The 20,195-nt window shown below is 39.3% G+C and overlaps 1 protein-coding gene and 1 long non-coding RNA gene across 2 annotated transcripts in view; one reads left to right on the top strand and one right to left on the bottom strand.

Moving 5' to 3' along the window:
- ext1c (exostoses (multiple) 1c) overlaps nucleotides 1-20,195 on the top strand; it is a 201,478-nt gene that overhangs the window by 123,299 nt on the left and 57,984 nt on the right. The window lies entirely within an intron of this gene.
- LOC133636031 (uncharacterized) overlaps nucleotides 9,439-20,195 on the bottom strand; it is a 28,345-nt gene continuing 17,588 nt past the window's right edge. Inside the window, exons 3-4 of the long non-coding RNA XR_009822160.1 lie at nucleotides 19,575-19,705; nucleotides 9,439-10,296 (exon numbers count right to left, since the gene is read on the bottom strand). This is a non-coding gene — a long non-coding RNA (uncharacterized LOC133636031). The remainder of the gene's footprint in view (nucleotides 10,297-19,574; nucleotides 19,706-20,195) is intronic.

Here is a 20,195-nt window from a genome sequence, read left to right as displayed (position 1 = left end):
ACATACATATATATATAAATAGGTAGTACTTTGATTCCTTCATGAGAGTTCCCTCAGGAAAATTAAAACATTAAACAAAAAAAAAATTAAAAAAAAAAAAAAATATATATATATATATATATATATATATATATATATATATATATATATATATATATATATATATATATATATATATATATATATATATATATATATATATATATATATATATATATATAGTGGAATTAAATGTCCAACATTAAATATATGAAAATGAGTCTGAGGGGATCATAGTTTGACTGTGTGTATGTATGTATATATATATATATATATATATATATATATATATATATATATATATATATATATATATATATATATATATATATATATATATATATATATATATATATATATATATATATATATATATATATATATATATATATATATATATATACATACACACACACTACCGTTCAAAAGTTTGGGGTCACATTGAGATGTCCTTATTTTTGAAGGAAAAGCACTGTACTTTTCAATGAAGATAACTTTAAACTACCGTAGTCTTAACTTTAAAGAAATACACTCTATACATTGCTAATGTGGTAAATGACTATTCTAGCTGCAAATGTCTGGTTTTTGGTGCAATATCTACATAGGTGTATAGAGGCCCATTTCCAGCAACTATCACTCCAGTGTTCTAATGGTACAATGTGTTTGCTCATTGGCTCAGAAGGCTAATTGATGATTAGAAAACCCTTGTGCAATCATGTTCACACATCTGAAAACAGTTTAGCACGTTACAGAAGCTACAAAACTGACCTTCCTTTGAGCCGATTGAGTTTCTGGAGCATCACATTTGTGGGGTCAATTAAAAACTCAAAATGGCCAGAAAAAGAGAACTTTCATCTGAAACTCGACAGTCTATTCTTGTTCTTAGAAATGAAGGCTCAAACACAAAATTGTTTGGGTGACCCCAAACTTTTGAACGGTAGTACATACATACATACATACATATATATATATACATATACATACAGTGGGGCAAAAAAGTATTTAGTCAGCCACCCATAGACAATCAATGGGTGGCTGACTAAATACTTTTTTGCCCCACTGTATATATATATATACACATATACATACATACATACATACATACATACATACATACATACATATATATATATATATATATATATATATAACTGCCTAAAAACTGCTGTGTTGGTGGCATAAATAAACTGTTTCTATGGTAAATGGGTCTGCTGCCTTCAAGACAAGATTACAGTCAAACTATGGTCCCCTCAGACTCATCTTCATATATTCAATGTTGGACATTTAATTCCAGTGTGTCTAATTTTGCTGTAACTCTAACAAGAAGGAAACACCACATTAAACACTAGAATAGGTTGGGACTACCAGGTGTGATATGCATAAGAAGTAAAGTGCATGTTCATTGCTGACCAGCTCACCCCCCCCCAACCCCCCAAATAAAGGCTGCAGTGTCTAAGAACTGCCAAGCCGCACCTCTATTGATTTATTTCACGGGGCATTTAGTCTCCCCCGACCACTCTCTCTTCACTTAATCCATCCTCCCCTAATACAGTCAGCCCCCTTTTCTTCCATCGCCCAGCATTTTGAATTCACTCCCCGTTACTGCGCTGTAATTTATCTCCCCGGGTCTCCCACAGTTGCAATTCTCTGTGCCCTTCAGAGTTGAATGACTCCGTGTTTATGACCCTTGCAGAAAAAGAGACATCTGTTCGTTGCCCGCCTTGTGCGGCCTCTTTGACTTTTGCTAGAGCGCCGCCTTCGCCGCTTCACTTGTCTGCACACGTCTGCGGCCGCTCTTAAGTCGGCTCAGCGCGCTTTGCAAGGGGAAGCTCGATATCCTCGCAGATTTTGCTACGATACGGGTTAGTGTGGGTCGAGCCCTGGCGGTCGCAAACGAGTCCGAGTCCTTTGAGCATTGCTGCACTGTTGCAAGCCCTTCTTACTGGTACATCTCAATAAATCAGAACATGGTGCAACAGTCAGGTGTTTATTAAAAATTCCTTAGAAATTTTTGCAGTCAAATTTTTAAATAAAAGTCTGAGATCCATAATTTTTTTATTTTTTATTTTTTTTAGCTGTCAACTACAAAACCCAAAACCAGTGAAGTTGGCACGTTGTGTAAATGGTAAATAAAAACAGAATACAATGATTTGCTAAACCTTTTTAACTTATATTCAATTCAATAGACTGCAAAGACAAGATATTTAATGTTCAAACTGAGAAACTTTTTGTGTTTTAATGGCAGCAAAAAAGTTGGCACAGGGGCATTTTTACCACTGTGTTACATGGCCTTTCCTTTTAACAACACTCAGTAAACGTTTGGGAACTGAGGAGAGAAATTTTTTAAGTTTTTCAGGTGGAATTCTTTCCCATTCTTGGTTGATGTACAGCTTAAGTTGTTCAACAGTCCGGGGTCTCCGTTGTCATATTTTAGGCTTCACATTTTCAATGGCAGACAGGTCTGGACTACAGGCAGGCCAGTCTAGTACCCGCACTCTTTTAATATGAAGCCACGTTGTTGTAACACGTGGCTTGGCATTGTCTCGCTGCAATAAGCAGGGGCGTCCATGATAACGTTGCTTGGATGGCAACATATGTTGCTCCAAAACCTGTATGTACCTTTCAGCATCAATGGTGCTTTCACCGATGTGTAAGTTACCCATGCCTTGGGCACTAATACACCCCCATACCATCACATGTGCTTTCTTTTGAACTTTGCGCCTGTAACAATCCGGATGGTTCTTTTCCTCTTTGGTCCGGAGGACACGACGTCCACAGTTTCCAAAAGCAATTTGAAATGTGGACTCGTCAGACCACAGAACACTTTTCCACTTTGCATCAGTCCATTTTAGATGAACTCGGGCCCAGCGAAGCCGGCGCCGTTTCTGGGTGTTGTTGATAAATAGCTTTCGCTTTGCGTAGTAGCGTTTTAACTTGCACTTACAGATGTAGCGACAAACTGCAGTTACTGACAGTAGTTTTCTGAGGTGTTCCTGAGCCCATGTGGTGATATCCTTTACACACTGTCGGTTTTTGATGCGGTACCGCCTGTTGGTTTTCGGCCTTGCTGCTTACGCGCAGTGATTTCTTCATATTCTCTGAACCTTTTGATGATATTACAGACCGTAGATGGGGAAATCCCTGAATTCCTTGCAATAGCTGGTTGAGAAACGTTGTTCTTAAACTGTTTGAGAATTTGCTCACGCATTTGTTGACAAAGTGGTGACCCTCGCCCCATCCTTGTTTGTGAATGACTGAGCATTTCACGGAAGCTGCTTTTATACCCAATCATGGCACCCACCTGTTCCCAATTAGCCTGTTCACCTGTGGGATGTTCCAAATAAGGGTTTGATGAGCATTCCTCAACTTTATCAGTCTTTTTTGCCACTTGTGGCAGCTTTTTTGAAACATGTTGCAGGCATTAAATTCCAAATGAGCCAATATTTGCAAAAAATAAACTTTACCAGTTCGAACGTTAAGTATCTTGTCTTTGCAGTCTCTTCAATTGAATATAGGTTGAAAAGGATTTGCAAATTGCTGTATTTTGTTTTTATTTAACATTTACACAACGTTCCAACTTCACTGGTTTTGGGTTTTGTATAATAATCACATTTTATTTCAAAAATAGATATTTCACTCGGGTGTTGTTCCTGTAAATTCAATAGAAACTGAATGGGTTGATCACAGAGTTTGAGATTTGGTTCCTTGTTAGCCGGTGATAGAACCAAAAGCAATGATTAACTTTGTGGTCTGTGGCTTTGCAAGACCGTGGTCTCCACAGGTGGTCAAGCTGAAACTTTAGTTTGGGTGTGCCCACTCAGGCTTACCTATTAAGTCTCTGGTACACTTTTAATAAAACACAGACATTTGAAGTTCTTCCTTATGGTTAGGCATGAGTCACACAGGTAGTTTCATTATGACGGTCTACAGTCACGGCGCAGTTTTTAAGCCTGGCTTCACCGGGACTCAGAGTTTTCCGTTGCGCATGCAGAACGCTACGCTCGGAAATATGCACGATCCCTTTAAAGCCACGTGGCTATTAATAGAAGGGGAAATATCACAGCGAGAGATTACGTTCAGACCAGGGAGTCACGGCCTGGAATTTTTTAAGGCAACATTTTTAAGTGTGTGGCATGGTGAACAAAACAGAACCCACAGATCTTAGAATTTTTTATTTATTTATTTTTCCTCCAGGGTATTTGAGTCGACTTTGTGTATATTGGGACAATGGTCTTCCCCTAACAACTAAGACATTTTGTGTGGAGGCCCATTTTATGACCGAGTTCGGAAATTCAGCGAGAAGAGGACTGAGCAAAGTCTTAATTCTAAAATCCGAAGAGGAATGTGTTCCGAGTAATTGACTATTTCGTGCGACGTATGTAAGTTTGCCTCCAACGTCTATAGCATATTTTGGAAAGAACAGGGGCCGTACTTATCAAGCTTCTTAGAGTGCCATTTTACACTTAAGTCCTGAGAATTTGCGAAATTTAGTCCTACTCTCAAACTTAAGAATAAAAGCTTTTTATCAACGTTCTTAAGTCTAAGAATCACTCCTACTCTCCACGATATTTAAGAGACCTTCAGAGGTGTCTTAAGTGGTTAGGAGTTGCCAGCAGGGGATGGCACTGAGGCGAGAGAGACGTGCTGCGAACGTTCAGGGAACGGAACAATGTTTTTTTTTTTTTTTGATGACGAGCAGCTGATCAAACGGTATCGTTTAGACAGAGCGGATATTATTTTTGTCACAGATTTAATACTTTTCGATTCCTTGTTGATTTCTGCATGTGTCTGCAGTGGGCTAGTATATATAGAGCCAAAGGGTAAAACCAATTAAAACAGTAAAATAGACATCAAAATTTATAACCCTAACCCTAACCACACAGGACAACAGAGGACAGAAGACCACACAACTCACGTAGTGTTAAAAGCCAAAGAATAAAAGTGGGTCTTAAGACGAGACTTAAAACACTCCACTGTGGGAGCAGTTTGAACTAACTTTTAAGCGCAGCTTTCAGCGAAGAATTTATTTACTCTTAAGTCAACTCTTAGCAGACTTCTTAGGAGTAATTCTAAGAAGCTTGATAAGTACGGCCCCAGCACATTTATGAAAAGCGACCAAGAACATTTTAAATTTGGGATAATGAACATACCGTATTTTCCGGACTATAAGGCGCACTTAGAATCCTTTATTTTTCTCAAAACTCGACAGTGAGCTTATAACCCGGTGCGGAATAATTCTGGTTTTGCTTACCAACCTTGGAGCTATTTTATTCGGTACATGGTCTAATGATAAGTGTGACCAGTAGATGGCAGTCAAACATAAGAGATACATGTAGACTGCACTATGATGGCAATATGACTCAAGTAAACATTTTATACGTTGCATTGAAAATATAGAACATTACACACGGCGCTCAAAAATCTATCAAAATGTTTTAGTATGACTTTGGTAAGCTATGAAGCCGCACCGCTTGATGGATTGTACTGTGCTTCAACATAGGAGTATTATTATGGTGTGTGTATAAGGTAAGACATATCTGGCGTTTTGTTTCGCAATATTATGCAAAAGCAACTTTTACTTTCTGGTACCTGCTGATCTGTATTTGGGATCTGCATAGATCCTGAAAAATTGTGCGAGTCCACCTTTGTATTCCGTGCCGACACCGTAGTCGATAAGCTTCTTCTTTTTCCACTATCTTCTTGTTATGAGACATTCATAGTCCGCTTTTGCCGTTTCTAATATAAAGTAGTGTAAAGTTCTTACTTATATCTGTCAGTAAACTCACCCTGAAAGCGCTAAAACATACCGGTGTAGTGAGTTTACATTATTCACCCAAAGAACTTTAGTTATTAGAGAGTTCCGGTCGGACTGTTTTTCAATTTGAGATTTACTAAACCTTTGTAGGATATAAAGTATTCATATTATGCAAGACCAACTTTTCTTACCTGTTCGCACCTGTTTGAGTAACATATTTGCTGGACTGTAAGCCGCTACTTTTTCCTACGCTTTGGACGGTGCGGCTTTTCAAACAGCACATCTAATTTGTTTCTTTCTTAAGTAACGACCATAATGTTTTGCATTCAACAAATAGTTTTCCTACAACTCGGAGACACTGAAAAGGTGTGTTATTTGTGCTACGGGGGCCATGTTTTGGATGAGCTCGCTCACTGCAGGTGCTGCTGGTTGAAAATGTGTTTCGTGCCTTGAACTGGAAGTATAACCGTCCATAGCAGTCCTCCTCGAAAGGATTCTTCATTCATCATTCCAAGCAAAGTTTTACAATATAACTAAAACTATTCATACTTACTAAACCCCATGTGTGATGTCTGTAGGAGTGTTTCCATGCATATTTGTACGTGCTATCGTAATGTAATCAAGCTAGCTTTGTTAGCATTAGTAAATATGCTAACAAGTGTCTGTGCTAGTATTATAAACTTACAATGGCAATGTTTTTGTATCGTTTCAGCTTCGTAAATTCACAAAAATGTCACCGTGGAGTTTTTTTGAGTTTGTTTAGCTGATTTGAGATAGCTTCCGCAGCTAGCGAGTCCGTGACAATGACTTCTGTTTTGTTTGATCAGCCGTTTTACTGCCGTGTGACAGGCACCTCTTAGAAACAAATGGTTAATGAACTAAATAAACATTTACAAAAGATTTTATATCGGTATGTATCTGCGGTTTGTATGTAAAAATAGTTTTTCTAAAATTTGGTAAGTGCGGCTTAAATACCGGTGCACTCTATAGCCGAGAAAGTAAGGTATTTGGAATCCCCATAAGTCCCGAAAATATGAAATAAAACCATGGAGGCGATATTTATAAAACAAATTTGCCGTGTTTCAAACGATTTCTCCATATATGGTAGAGTTCACCCAAAAAACATTTTTATATTTCTGAACGCAGTTGTAGTCCAAACAAAAATGATTCCATACTACTCTGCATCAGTTGGAAGACAATATACAGAAGCATTTACCCACCTAAACAGTTCATATAATTCATTGAAACGGTAAGTCCAGGTTCAGTAGTTTAACAAATTTAATAATACGTTAGCGATGTAGCATTGTTAGCTTAACTGGCATACATGTAGACAAGATAGACTGCGTATAATGCTTGCATGTGTAATGCATGGATGTACATAGTTGTTAAATAGGGACACAGACATAACACGGAGCCTCGGCTGTATACATAAAGCTTAATGGACTGAAAGAAATAAACTAACCTTTGAGATGCCCTTGTCTCCTTGGTTCTGAAGTTCCTTATTTTTCCCTATGCTCTTGACTGGCTCGTACATACGGCTGGAGGCTAAAATCCCCCCGTGTTGCCATTTCTCATTTGAAAAAAAATAGCATAGTTCTTAATTATGATATTTGTCAGAGTCAAAGGGGATTTGGCACACAAATAAGACCGCCCGTAAAACGGCGCATTCTGAAGAGACGGTCAGAACGCGGTTTGAAGATGGTCTGTAAAACATACCGTATTTTTTCGGACTAAAAGGCGGACTTAAAATCCTTTCATTTTCTAAAAACTTGACAGTGCGCCTTATATAGAGATCCATAAGAGGCCTAATGTACGGAATAATTTTGGTTGTGCTTACTAACCTTGAAGCTATTTTATTTGGTACATGGTGAAATGATAAGTGTGACAAGTAGATGGCAGTCACATAAGAGATCCGTCTAGACCACAATATAATGGAAGTCACACAAGGATTTGTGTAGACTGCAGACACGGCGCTCAAAAATCTATCAAAATGTTTTAGTACGACTTTGGTAAGCTATGAAGCCGCACCGCTTGATGGATTGTACTGTGCTTCAACATATGAGTATTACTATGGTGTGTGTATAAGGTAAGACATTATCTGGCGTTTTGTTTCGCAATACTAGGGCTGTGAATCTTTGGGTGTCCCACGATTCGATTCAATATCGATTCTTGGGGGTCACGATTCGATTCAAAATCGATTTTTTTTTTTCCAATTCAACACGATTTTCGATTCAAAAACGATTTTTTCCCAATTCAAAAGGATTCTCTATTCATTCAATACATAGGATTTCAGCAGGATCTACCCCAGTCTGCTGACATGCAAGCAGAGTAGTAGATGTTTGTAAAAAGCTTTTATAATTGTAAAGGACAATGTTTTTTTAACTGATTGCAATAATGTAAATTTGTTTTAACTATTAAATGAACCAAAAATATGACTTATTTTATCTTTGTGAAAATATTGGACACAGTGTGTTGTCAAGCTTATGAGATGCGATGCAAGTGTAAGCCACTGTGACACTATTGTTCTTTTATTTATAAATGTCTAATGATAATGTCAATGAGGGATTTTTAATCACTGCTATGTTGAAATTGTAACTAATATTGATACTGTTGTTGATAATATTCATTTTTGTTTCACTACTTTTGGTTTGTTCTGTGTCCTGTTTGTGTGTCCTCTCAATTGCTCTGTTTATTGCAGTTCTGAGTGTTGCTGGGTCGGGTTTGGTTTTGGAATTGAATTGCATTGTTATGGTATTGCTGTGTATTGTTTTGTTGGATTGATTAATTAAAAAAAATAAACAAATAAAAAATACAAAATGTTTTAAATAAAAATAAAAAATAGATTTTTTAAAAATGAGAATCGATTCTGAATCGCACAACGTGAGAATCGCGATTCGAATTTGAATCGATTTTTTCCCACACCCCTACGCAATACCTTCTGGTACCTGCTGATCTGTATTTGGGATCTGCATTAGTCCTAAAAATTTGCGCGTCCGCCTTTGTAGTCCGTGTCGCCCCATAGTCGATAAGCATCTTTTTTTTCCCTCTATCTTCTTGTTATGGGACATTTATCCTACACTGTAGCCATTTCTAATAGAAAGTAGTGTAAAGTTCTTACTTATATCTGTCCGTAAACTCGCCATTTTACAAATCGCTTGATTGTAAAACATGTCGATGGAGAGGGGGTGTGACGTTCATATATTGTCAATGTTCAGTGTTTTATCGTTCGTAGTTAATATTGTAAACCCCACATTCTTTATTTTCATGTACATTCTGCGTGTCTCATTCAGTAAAAAAAATATAAAATTCCATTCGTTTTTTAAGGCGGTCTGACATAACGTTTTTAGCATTCTATCAGACATTATTGTGAGGTTTTGTATTAGTGTTCCTAAAAATCAGATATACCGGCCCCGAGACACATTTTTTTTCCCTAAATTTGACCCCACGAGGCAAAATAATCGACCAGGTCTGCTTTAAGACATGTTTTATGGGTTCTCTTTTTTCAAGGCCACTCTGTTACAACCATGCAATTTTTTAATTTGTTAAATGAGGAAGTCAGAAATAGCGGCGAGCACGTCATAGTATATTGGAAAATTTAAATTTAAAAGCAAACGATAAGTCAAAAGGACATTGTTGAAGGCCGATCCCACACCTGTTTCTGCACAGTACCACAGCACGACTTATTCATTCTCGTCTCATGTCTTTGCTTAGAGAAGAGCTAGTAAAGTTGCCACCACCACACAGACTTGAAAACACATTTCATCTCACACCACCTAATAATTCTGAAGATTTATTACCATATCTACTTTGTTCCCCCAATGCACTCTAACTAGAACTTCAATAAGACGTGAGCTTTAAGACTTCCACACATGAACACGTCATCATATCAAACACACTCAAGTGTTGATTTAAGAGTCCTATAAATAATAAAATACAGTTAGCAAATGCGCCCACAGCACATTTCCTCTTCAGGGCGTTGAAAACTGGATTATTCTCTGCAGCGTCAATACAAAGATTCATGTTTCGCTCGAATCTAAACCAATGTCATCTGCGTACCGCTCAGAGTGGATTTCAAGTGATTTTTGCTCAACCTTCCGAACAAAACTCTTTGCTTTTGAAGCATTTTGTTGTGTTGTACGGTCAAAGCAGCAAGAAGAGTCGAGCCCTCGCCCTACGACGACACTCCATGATGGATGACGAGATGACATGAATAGCAGCTCTATTTAGAGGTGGCTCCGGCGAACAAACCGCCGTCCGTTGATCGTAAAACACGAGGTCAGAGCTGTTTTCGAGTCCCAAAAACAAGTTCTGGCAACTTCTGTGCAAAATAAGCCCGGGTAGCCTGGGAAAATGTCATGGTTGATTCTACAATCAACAAGTTACAATATGGTACATCACATATTTCCAGTTTCTCACTACAACATGTCCGAACAGTAGGAGGAAGAAGCCGAGCTTACTCGGTTCTACACTTTTTCCATTTGTTTCACTTCCTGTGCTTTAATCTGTAACACAAACAAATGATCAAGATTGTCTCATTTTTTAAATAAGATTTAATATGTTTATCAGGATTCTTCTTCCTTGTACAATTTCTTAAACTGGATCATATTAGTAAATTGACTTCATTCCATAATTTGACTCCATTGCCATATACCTTATTTTTCGGACCATAAGGCGCACTACCAATGAAAGGGTCTATGCCGGTCTATATTCATACTAAAAACGGGTCATCTTATGATTGTTTTTCTACATTTAAAACACTTCCTCGTGGTCTACATAACATGTACCGTATTTTCCGGACCATAGGGCGATCTTTTTTTTCTTTCTCACTGGCACTCATCGAGGGCGGACGCTCCCCTTTCCTCTCCCTCATCTCTCCTGCTTGCTTCTTTGTCTTGTCTTTCTTGTTGCCTCTTTTTGCACTGCTCTCCAAATCTAAACATTGGAACTATTTAACTGGCCTCAACGAAATTGACAAGGTTCGGGGGAACCTGCTTGTCGTGACGGAGCGTTGTTGCTGGACACACGACGGACTCTTGGGTGCCGCGTGCCTGGCGACCCCTTTCAGTCGAGGAAGTGAAGATATCCACCTATTCGGAATTATGACAACTGGACATCTGCTGATTGGAGTAAGCGTTGCTCTGATTGGTCGACAAATTGGAAGTTGCTGGCAGTCTTCAAAGTACCCCAAAGCTGCCACAAATGATTGGAGGATGCGGTCTGAACTGTGGACACTTGTGATTTGGATAACATCGGACTGTCTGCCCTGCAGGATGAATTTGAGGACCAGTCAGACCATTTAGAGTGAAAAGCAAATTTTAATTTCACTCGCATACAAAACATTCCAACTTGGATCGTTTCCCTGGCTTCGAGACTCTCCCGAAGGACAGTGCGGCGAAGACACAACTAACTCCCTTCTTGTCTCTCCTGGACACACACCTGTTGACTTTGGACTGACTAACGACTGCACGACACCAAGTCCGCAGAACAGAGACATGCGGCAGGCTTACACACACACGTGCATCCACAAAAATATACGCCACACACACATTCCCCTCCCCCCATCCAATGCCCTTGAGGCGAATCCCTTAGGGGTGATGGACGGATGGGCAGCGCATGAAGAGCTGCACCCTTCCACCGTGGCCACCACTCCCTCCCCTCTATTGCTATTTTCGAGATCTACTCTGTCTAAGTTGTAGTTTTTTTCCACTCATCCTTCCCCAGCGTTTACCTTTTTCCCATCTTTTACGGGGCGCCTTGAGACCCATCAGCGTTCCTGTTCTGTAACCCTGTACACTGTTTGTTTGTCTAATCTTGAACGGGTTTGTGCTGAAAACAAAGTTTTGTTGTACTTGTGCAATGACAAAGACCTACCTATAAGGTGCACCGGATTATAGGGCGCATTAAAGGAGTAATTTCTTTTTTTTTCTAAATGTAAAACACTTCCTTGGTCATCTTCTCATCCGTGGCTCACTAGTGCAACAACAACGCCGGAAATGTGTCGCGTGAAAAACCGTCCCACCAAAACTCTCTAATAACTAAAGTTCCATGGGTGAATAATGTAAACTCACCGGTATGTTTTAGCGCTTCTTTAGTGAGATATAAGTAAGAACTTTACACTACTTTATATTAGAAATGGCAACAGCAGAGGATGAATGTCACATAACTAGAAAATAGTGAAAAAGAAGAAGCTTATCGACTACGGCGTCGTCACAGACTACAGTGGCGGACATGCGCAAATGTTCAGGACTTATGCAGATCTCAAATACAGATCAGCAGGTACCAGAAGGTAAGAAAAGTTTCTTTTGCATAATATTGCGAAACAAAATGCCAGATAATATGTCTGCTAATGGGTGCCATTTTGCGGTCCTTATACACACACACCATAGTCATACTTGTATCTCTGACTACAGTAGCCGTAATGGGCCGACAATCCTTCAAGCGGTGCGGCTTCAAAGTCGTACTAAAACATTTTGACACATTTTTTGACTGCTGTGTGTAATGTTCTTTATTTTCCAATGGAACATTTAAAGTTTTGGTGTTGTTCACTGGCGTCATATTGCAGTCTACACGTATCTCTTATGTGTGACTGCCATCTACTGGTCACACTTATCATTGAACCATGTACCAAATAAAATTGCTTCGAGGTCTGAAAGCACAACCAGAATTATTCCATACATTAAGTAAGGTGCACTGTCGATTTTTGAGAAAATGAAAGGGTTTTAAGTGCGGCTTATGGTCCGAAAAATACGGTAGCTTATTACCCAGTTCAAATCCAACCCTCTGATGCCATACCGTCCTGATTTGTCAGTGAAGGTTTTATGATTAGTTGTGTCAAATCTTTTAAGTCCATAAACACTGCAGCTGCACACAGTTTAGGCTGGGACCTGCATGGCTCTAAACCGGTTTTATAGTAGCAGGTATGACCCTTGAGGGCTTGAAAGGCAGGTTCTGCATTTGACTGATGACCAGACTCTCCCATGATCCAATAGTCTCTGCAAACTTTCCCACACATGTGACTTCAAAAGAAGTCACAGCATGGCGGTCATACCTATTGAAGCCACACCTGTGTATGGGCCTTTCAGCCCCCGCCACTCAGCGCAGCTGCCCGTCTATATGCGGCACTGTTTACCGAGCGCTTAAACGCCACCGTTCTATGGCTCTGATGTGACGGCGTTGCTGCGTTTGCCAAGGACAGCACTTGAAAAGATGAGATTTCTCTCAGCCTGAGAGTGTTTTGTTGTCAATGGGCTTCCCGGTGCGTTGCCAGCTGGCCCCTCTTGTGTCTCAAACTTAAATCTGGCACTTGCAAGAAAACCTAATGCATGCACTTAGATGCAGGTTATTTCTTACTAGGAGAGGTTTCCACCGAAATGGTGAGGGTTCACTATAAATATTTCCTATCTTGCCTCATGTTGACTGCTTGTTTCCATCTCCGCCTTCTTCACTTTAGGACGTATTGGGATCAAGTATCCGACCTTTGTTTTTGATTAGTGTCCCCACCTGCTGCCGACACTAATCACGACCCTTATATGCCTGTCTCACCACTTATTCAAAGCGGGTTCAAAGTCCGCCATTGGCGACAAATTACGCTGTTCACTCATTGCTACTACTAGTTATGATGTTAGCTTCACGTTACTACCTATATTCTTTTTTTTTTTTTTTTTTGCTATGCTCAGTTTTGCCTTGCATTACGATGCTGTTCTTGGGTTTTAGCTATGTTATGAAATGGTGAGGGTTCACTATAAATATTTCCTCTCTTGCTTCATGTTGACTGCTTGTTTCCATCTCTGCCTTCTTCACTTTAGGACGTATTGGAATCAAGCATCCAACCTTTGTTATTGATTAGTGTCCCCACCTGCTGCCGACACTAATCATGACCCTTTATATGCCTGTCTCACCACTTATTCAAAGCGGGTTACACTGTTCACTCATTGCTACTGCTAGTTATACGTTAGCTTCACGTTACTACCTATATTCTTGTTTTTTGCTATGCTCAATTTGCTTTGCATTACGATGCTGTTCTTGGGTTTTTGCCATGTTATGAAATGGTGAGGGTGCACTATAAACATTTCCTCTCTTGCCTCATGTTGACTGCTTGTTTCCATCTCTGACTTCACTTTAGGACATATTGGAATCAAGTATCCAACCTTTATTTATTAGTGTCCCCACCTGCTGCCAACACTAATCACAACCCTTTATATGCCTGTCTCACCACTTATTCAAAGCGGGTTACGCTGTTCACTCATTTCTACTGCTAGTTATATGTTAGCTTCACGTTACTACCTATATTCTTTTTTTTTTTTTGTTGCTATGCTCAGTTTTGCCTTGCATTACGATGCTGTTCTGGGGTTTTAGCCATGTTATGAAATGGTGAGGGTTCACTATAAACATTTCCTCTCTTGCCTCATGTTGACTGCTTGTTTCCATCTCTGACTTCACTTTAGGACGTATTGGAATCAAGTATCCAACCTTTGTTATTTATTAGTGTCCCCACCTGCTGCCAACACTAATCACAACCCTTTATATGCCTGTCTCACCACTTATTCAAAGCGGGTTACGCTGTTCACTCATTTCTACTACTAGTTATATGTTAGCTTCACGTTACTACCTATATTCTTTTTTTTTTTTTTGCTATGCTCAGTTTTGCCTTGCATTACGATGCTGTTCTTGGGTTTTAGCCATGTTATGAAATGGTGAGGGTTCACTATAAATATTTCCTCTCTTGCTTCATGTTGACTGCTTGTTTCCATCTCTGCCTTCTTCACTTTAGGACGTATTGGAATCAAGCATCCAACCTTTGTTATTGATTAGTGTCCCCACCTGCTGCCAACACTAATCACGACCCTTTATATGCCTGTCTCGCCACTTATTCAAAGCGGGTTACGCGGTTCACTCATTGCTACTGCTAGTTATGGTATTACCTTCACGTTACTACCTACACTACCGTTCAAAAGTTTGTGGTCACCCAAACAATTTTGTGTTTGAGCCTTCATTTCTAAGAACAAGAATAGACTGTGGAGTTTCAGATGAAAGTTCTCTTTTTCTGGCCATTTTGAGCGTTTAATTGACCCCACAAATGTGATGCTCCAGAAACTCAATCTGCTCAAAGGAAGGTCATTATTGTAGCTTCTGTAACGAGCTAAACTGTTTTCAGATGTGTAAGCATTGATTGCACAAGGGTTTTCTAATAATCAATTAGCCTTCTGAACCAATGAGCAAACACATTGTACCATTAGAACACTGGAGTGATAGTTGCTGGAAATGGGCCTCTATACACCTATGTAGATATTGCACCAAAAACCAGACATTTGCAGCTAGAATAGTCATTTACCACATTAGCAATGTATAGAGTGTATTTCTTTAAAGTTAAGACTAGTTTAAAGTTATCTTCATTGAAAAGTACAGTGCTTTTCCTTCAAAAATAAGGACATTTCAATGTGACCCCAAACTTTTGAACCATAGTGTATATTCTTGTTATTTTCTTTGCTATGCTCAGTTTTGCCTTGCATTACGTTGCTGTTCTTGGGTTTTTGCCATGTTATGAAATGGTGAGGTTTCACTATAAATATTTCCTCTCTTGCCTCATATGTTGACTGCTTGTTTCCATCTTTATTTCCCTGTGTCGTATCTCCATTCTACCTGACGTCACCGCTAATGGAGCGAAGGGATAAGTCGCGCCGCAAGTCTTCACTTCAAGACGTATTGGACTCAAGCATCCAAGTGTAATGGGAAACGAAAGCCACCTTGTGGCACCCACACAGTGCGGGAAAAAGTGGAAGAGTCGGCGCCTTGCTCTCGTCTTTATTTATAGGCAAAAAAGCTGATCGGTCACGCTAGACTTGCACAAACATATACTGCTTGACAGGGGAAGCGGGCGAGCTAACAGTTATAGCTGATTCTCGCAGTCTTCTTGCAACGGGCTAAAGCGCTACCTTATTTATTTTTGCAAGTCTGCGGCATTTGTGTCTTGCATAATATATTCCCCCCCCCCCAAAAAAAAAAAAAAAACTAAAAACATCTGCAGAGGAAGCTGGTTGTCAGGACGATTTGTCAATTTTTGTTTTATCATCTGTGACTTTAAGGAGCTATTTGTCATGACTTGTCTTAACCCAAAATGTTGAAAGAGCCATATTGTACCAAAAGTACAAAAAAGTCATCGGTCTGGAGCCGCAAAAAATTAAATGACTTATATAAGTGTTATAACGAAGGCAACACATGATGTAAGTGGCTAATTTGCTATATTAGCCTATTATCAAAAATGACTATGTGTCGCAGGCTGACGCAAATCTTTGTTGACCGAAATGTTGAAATGTAATATTTATCCTACACATTTTTACAACATTGGAAAACTTCTCAGAGGGTGAGATAACTCCTGGAAATGACTGTCTTAGAATGGCCAAAGGTATAGATGTGTGTGTCCAAGTTAAAGGAAATGACAGGCCGTCTTCTTCTAATTTATTACAATATTTGCAAGCTGGGTAAAGTTTGCTGTGGTCTGGAACAACATGGCACACTGACAACTATCAGAAATGCAGCCAATATTACATACAGATAGTGTCATGAGACATGGAAAAATAAACCAAATACACAGAGGACATAAGTGAAGGAAATTAAATGAGCTCAATTATACCTACAAACGAGGCATAATGATGCAATATGTACATACAGCGAGCCTAAATAGCTTTTTAGCATTGATTAGCTTGTAGTCATGCAGTGACCAAATATGTCTGATTAGCGCTACAACAAGTCAACATCAACAACAAAGTGCACTTTGTGCATTCACGCACAGCATAAAACGTTTGGTGGACAAAATGAGACATAGGAGTGGCATAAAACACATCTTTCTGTGGCAGCGTCGGAGAAAGTTATACACGTAAACAAACTGTTGAGTCACAGTCCACACAACGGTGAGTTCAAGGGCCGCTGAAATTAGTAGGACAAAACGGCGCTCGCCAAATACACTCATGAGTGAAAGATAAACACAAACATATTAAACAGTGGGCTTTCTAACAATTAGGAAGGTTTGTGTCATGTTTGTCCTCCTTCAGAAACCATATTACAACAAAAAACATTTTTCACCCCATTTTTTTCCCATTTCCATACATTTTTGAAAAAGCTCCACGGAGCCACAGGGCGCCGCTAAAGAGCTGCGAGTTGCGGACCCCCGCCCTAAGTCATGTCTTGTTTTGGGTTTGTTATTCTTCTTAGTTTAATGTTCTGTTCTGGTTTCAGTGCTCAGTTCCTCTATCTTTTCTTGTTGCTCGATGCACTGCGTGGACACAGACCTTCATTATTGATTAGTGTCCCCACCTGCTGCCGACACTAATCACGACCCTTTATGTGCCTGTCTCACCACTTATTCAAAGCGGGTTCAAAGTCCGCCATTGGCAACGAGTTAATACACTAAAAACTGCTGAAGAGGAAGCTGTTTTTTTAGGACGATATATCAATTTTTGTTTTATGATCTGTGACTTTACAGAGGTATTTGTCATGACCTGTCACCCTAAGTCATGTCTTGTTTTGGGTTTGTTATTCTTCTTAGTTTAATGTTCTGTTCTGGTTTCAGTGCCCAGTTCCTCCTTTATCTTTTCTTGTTGCTAGATGCACTGCGTGGACACAGACCTTCGTTATTGATTAGTGTCCCCACCTGCTGCCGACACTAATCACGACCCTTTATATGTCTGTCTCACCACTTATTCAAAGCGGGTTCAAAGTCCACCATTGGGCAACGAGTTAATACACTAAAAACTGCTGAAGAGGAAGCTGTTTTTTTAGGACGATATATCAATTTTTGTTTTATGATCTGTGACTTTACAGAGGTATTTGTCATGACCTGTCACCCTAAGTCATGTCTTGTTTTGGGTTTGTTATTCTTCTTAGTTTAATGTTCTGTTCTGGTTTCAGTGCCCAGTTCCTCCTTTATCTTTTCTTGTTGCTAGATGCACTGCGTGGACACAGACCTTCGTTATTGATTAGTGTCCCCACCTGCTGCCGACACTAATCACGACCCTTTATATGTCTGTCTCACCACTTATTCAAAGCGGGTTCAAAGTCCACCATTGGGCAACGAGTTAATACACTAAAAACTGCTGAAGAGGAATCTGTTTTTTTAGGACGGTATATAAATTTTTCTTTTATGAACTGTGACTTAACAGAGCCATTTGTCATGACCCGTCACCCTAAGTCATGTCTTGTTTTGGGTTTGTTATTCTTCTTAGATAAATGTTCTGTTCTGGTTTCAGTGCTCAGTTCCTCCTTTATCTTTTCTTGTTGCTAGATGCACTGCGTGGACACAGACTTCTGTTATTGATCAGTGTCCCCACCTGCTGCCGACACTAGTCATGACCCTTTTTATGACTGTCTCACCACTTATTCAAAGCGGGTTCAAAGTCCGCCATTGGCGACGCGTTACGCTGTTCACTCATTGCTGCTGCTAGTTATTCTGTTGGCTTCACGTCACTACCTATATTCTTGTTATTTTTTTTGCTATTCTCAATTTTGCCTTGCATTACATACGCTTCCCTGCGATGCTCTGTTCTTGAGTTTCTGCCAGGTTATTGGATTAAAGAACTTTAACCTGCATGCTGCTCCTGCCTGTACTTCCGCATCTTGGGAAACATGACCATTATTTGGACGAGCTTGTGTGTTCTCTCTCCCGTATTGTCCGTAAATAGTACTACATTTAAGTCCTTTGTATCTTTTCAAATGTCGTTTACATTGAGATTGAACAATTGGGGTCCCAGGATTGATCCCTGGGGTACGCCACAAGATATATTTAGAGTTGCCGACGTATGTCTGCCTCGCTTCACGTATTGCTTCAGTTAAGTAGCGTATTACCCGGTTCAAATCCAACCCTCTGATGCCATATGCCAATGAGACCCAAACGTGACACTATTGCTTTATCAGTTCGCTTTGCAGGCACTGTTAAAAATATTTCTAAAAATGTCTACTCAGTTTTAGGCTAATATTCATAGATTTTTTTTATAGTATAAGACTAAAGTCTCGATAATAAAATACCAAGACAGTATGCAGCATGTTGGCGCACTCTATATAAATACGCTACATATATAGTTGTACCTCGAGTTTTGTTAATAAAACCTTCCAAAAGGTCAGACAAAAAAACAAATTGTACGAAAACCAAAGCATTTTTTCCCATCAAAAACAATGTCAGTCCAATTTATCCCTTCCAGACATCCACAAATATTATGACAAAACTACATAGTTAGTTGTATATGCAAAAAACTATGTAAAATACATTCAGCTGACAAATTTAAATAAATACTGTAAATTCCGGACTATAAACCGCTAACTTTTTCTTATACTTTGTACCCTGCGGCTTATAAGACAACGCTGCTAATTTAGAGATTTTTCTTCACTGGTGGCTTTAATAAAAATAATGTTATTAAAAAAAACAAGCAAAAACACTGACACTGTGTTTTGCTTGTGCTATGGCGCCATCTTTTGGACGAGTTTGCTCACTGCAATTGCTGCAGTGTCCTTTTATTTTGTCTGCATTTATCAGTCAGTCTCGCCGTCTATAGCATTTCTACTTGTATGGATTCTTCATTCATCACTCCAAGCAACGTTTGTAAGTTTTACAATATAAATAAAACTGTTTATACGTACTAAACAGTCCCGATTGTGATGTCTGTAGGTTTTCATGCATATTTGTACGTGCTATTGTAATGTATTGACGCTAGCATTGTTATCATTAACTGATATGCTAACAAGTGTCTGTGATTATTTTTGTATTGTTTCACACATCCCTCAGTAAACTCACCAAAATGTCACCGTGGAGTTATTGAGTCGGTTTAGCTGGTTGGAGAGCTAGCTTCTGCAGCTAGTGGGTCCACGATGATGACTTCTGTTTTGTCTGATCAGCCGTTTTACTGCCGTGTTACAGGCACCATTCTGAAACAATTAAGGCATAGGAATAAACATTTACAGAATCTTACTGTGTTAATTCATTTTGCAACGTATATATAGTATATGTGCGGCTTATAGTGTGGTGCGGCTAATACGCGGAAACACCATTTCTTTCCTTCTAAAATTTAGTGGGTGCGGCTTATATCCCCGGTGCGCTCTATAGTCCATAAAATACGGTAAATAGGGTTTCTCAAAGTCTATCAAAGGGCTTGTAATTGCAACTTTCTTTGGCTCATTGTGGCTTATTTTATAATAGTACCGTTGTACTTCAGGATTCAAGTACCCCAGCTTACACATTTTACGGGATAAGACCGGTCACTTGGCTAATTGTTATGCTTTAGATCAGTGTTTTTCAGCGTCTTTGGAGGCAAGGCACATTTTTTTCATAAAAAATTCCGGAGGCACACCACCAGCAGAAAACGTTAAAAAATGAAACTCCACCAGGTCGTCGTGCCTTATTTTAAATTTGTTGGTG

Source organism: Entelurus aequoreus, linkage group LG20, assembly GCF_033978785.1.
Source record: "Entelurus aequoreus isolate RoL-2023_Sb linkage group LG20, RoL_Eaeq_v1.1, whole genome shotgun sequence".
Lineage (NCBI taxonomy): Eukaryota > Metazoa > Chordata > Actinopteri > Syngnathiformes > Syngnathidae > Entelurus > Entelurus aequoreus.
The sequence above is the reverse complement of the archived record's forward strand: the minus strand, read 5'-3'. Positions and strand labels throughout refer to the sequence as shown.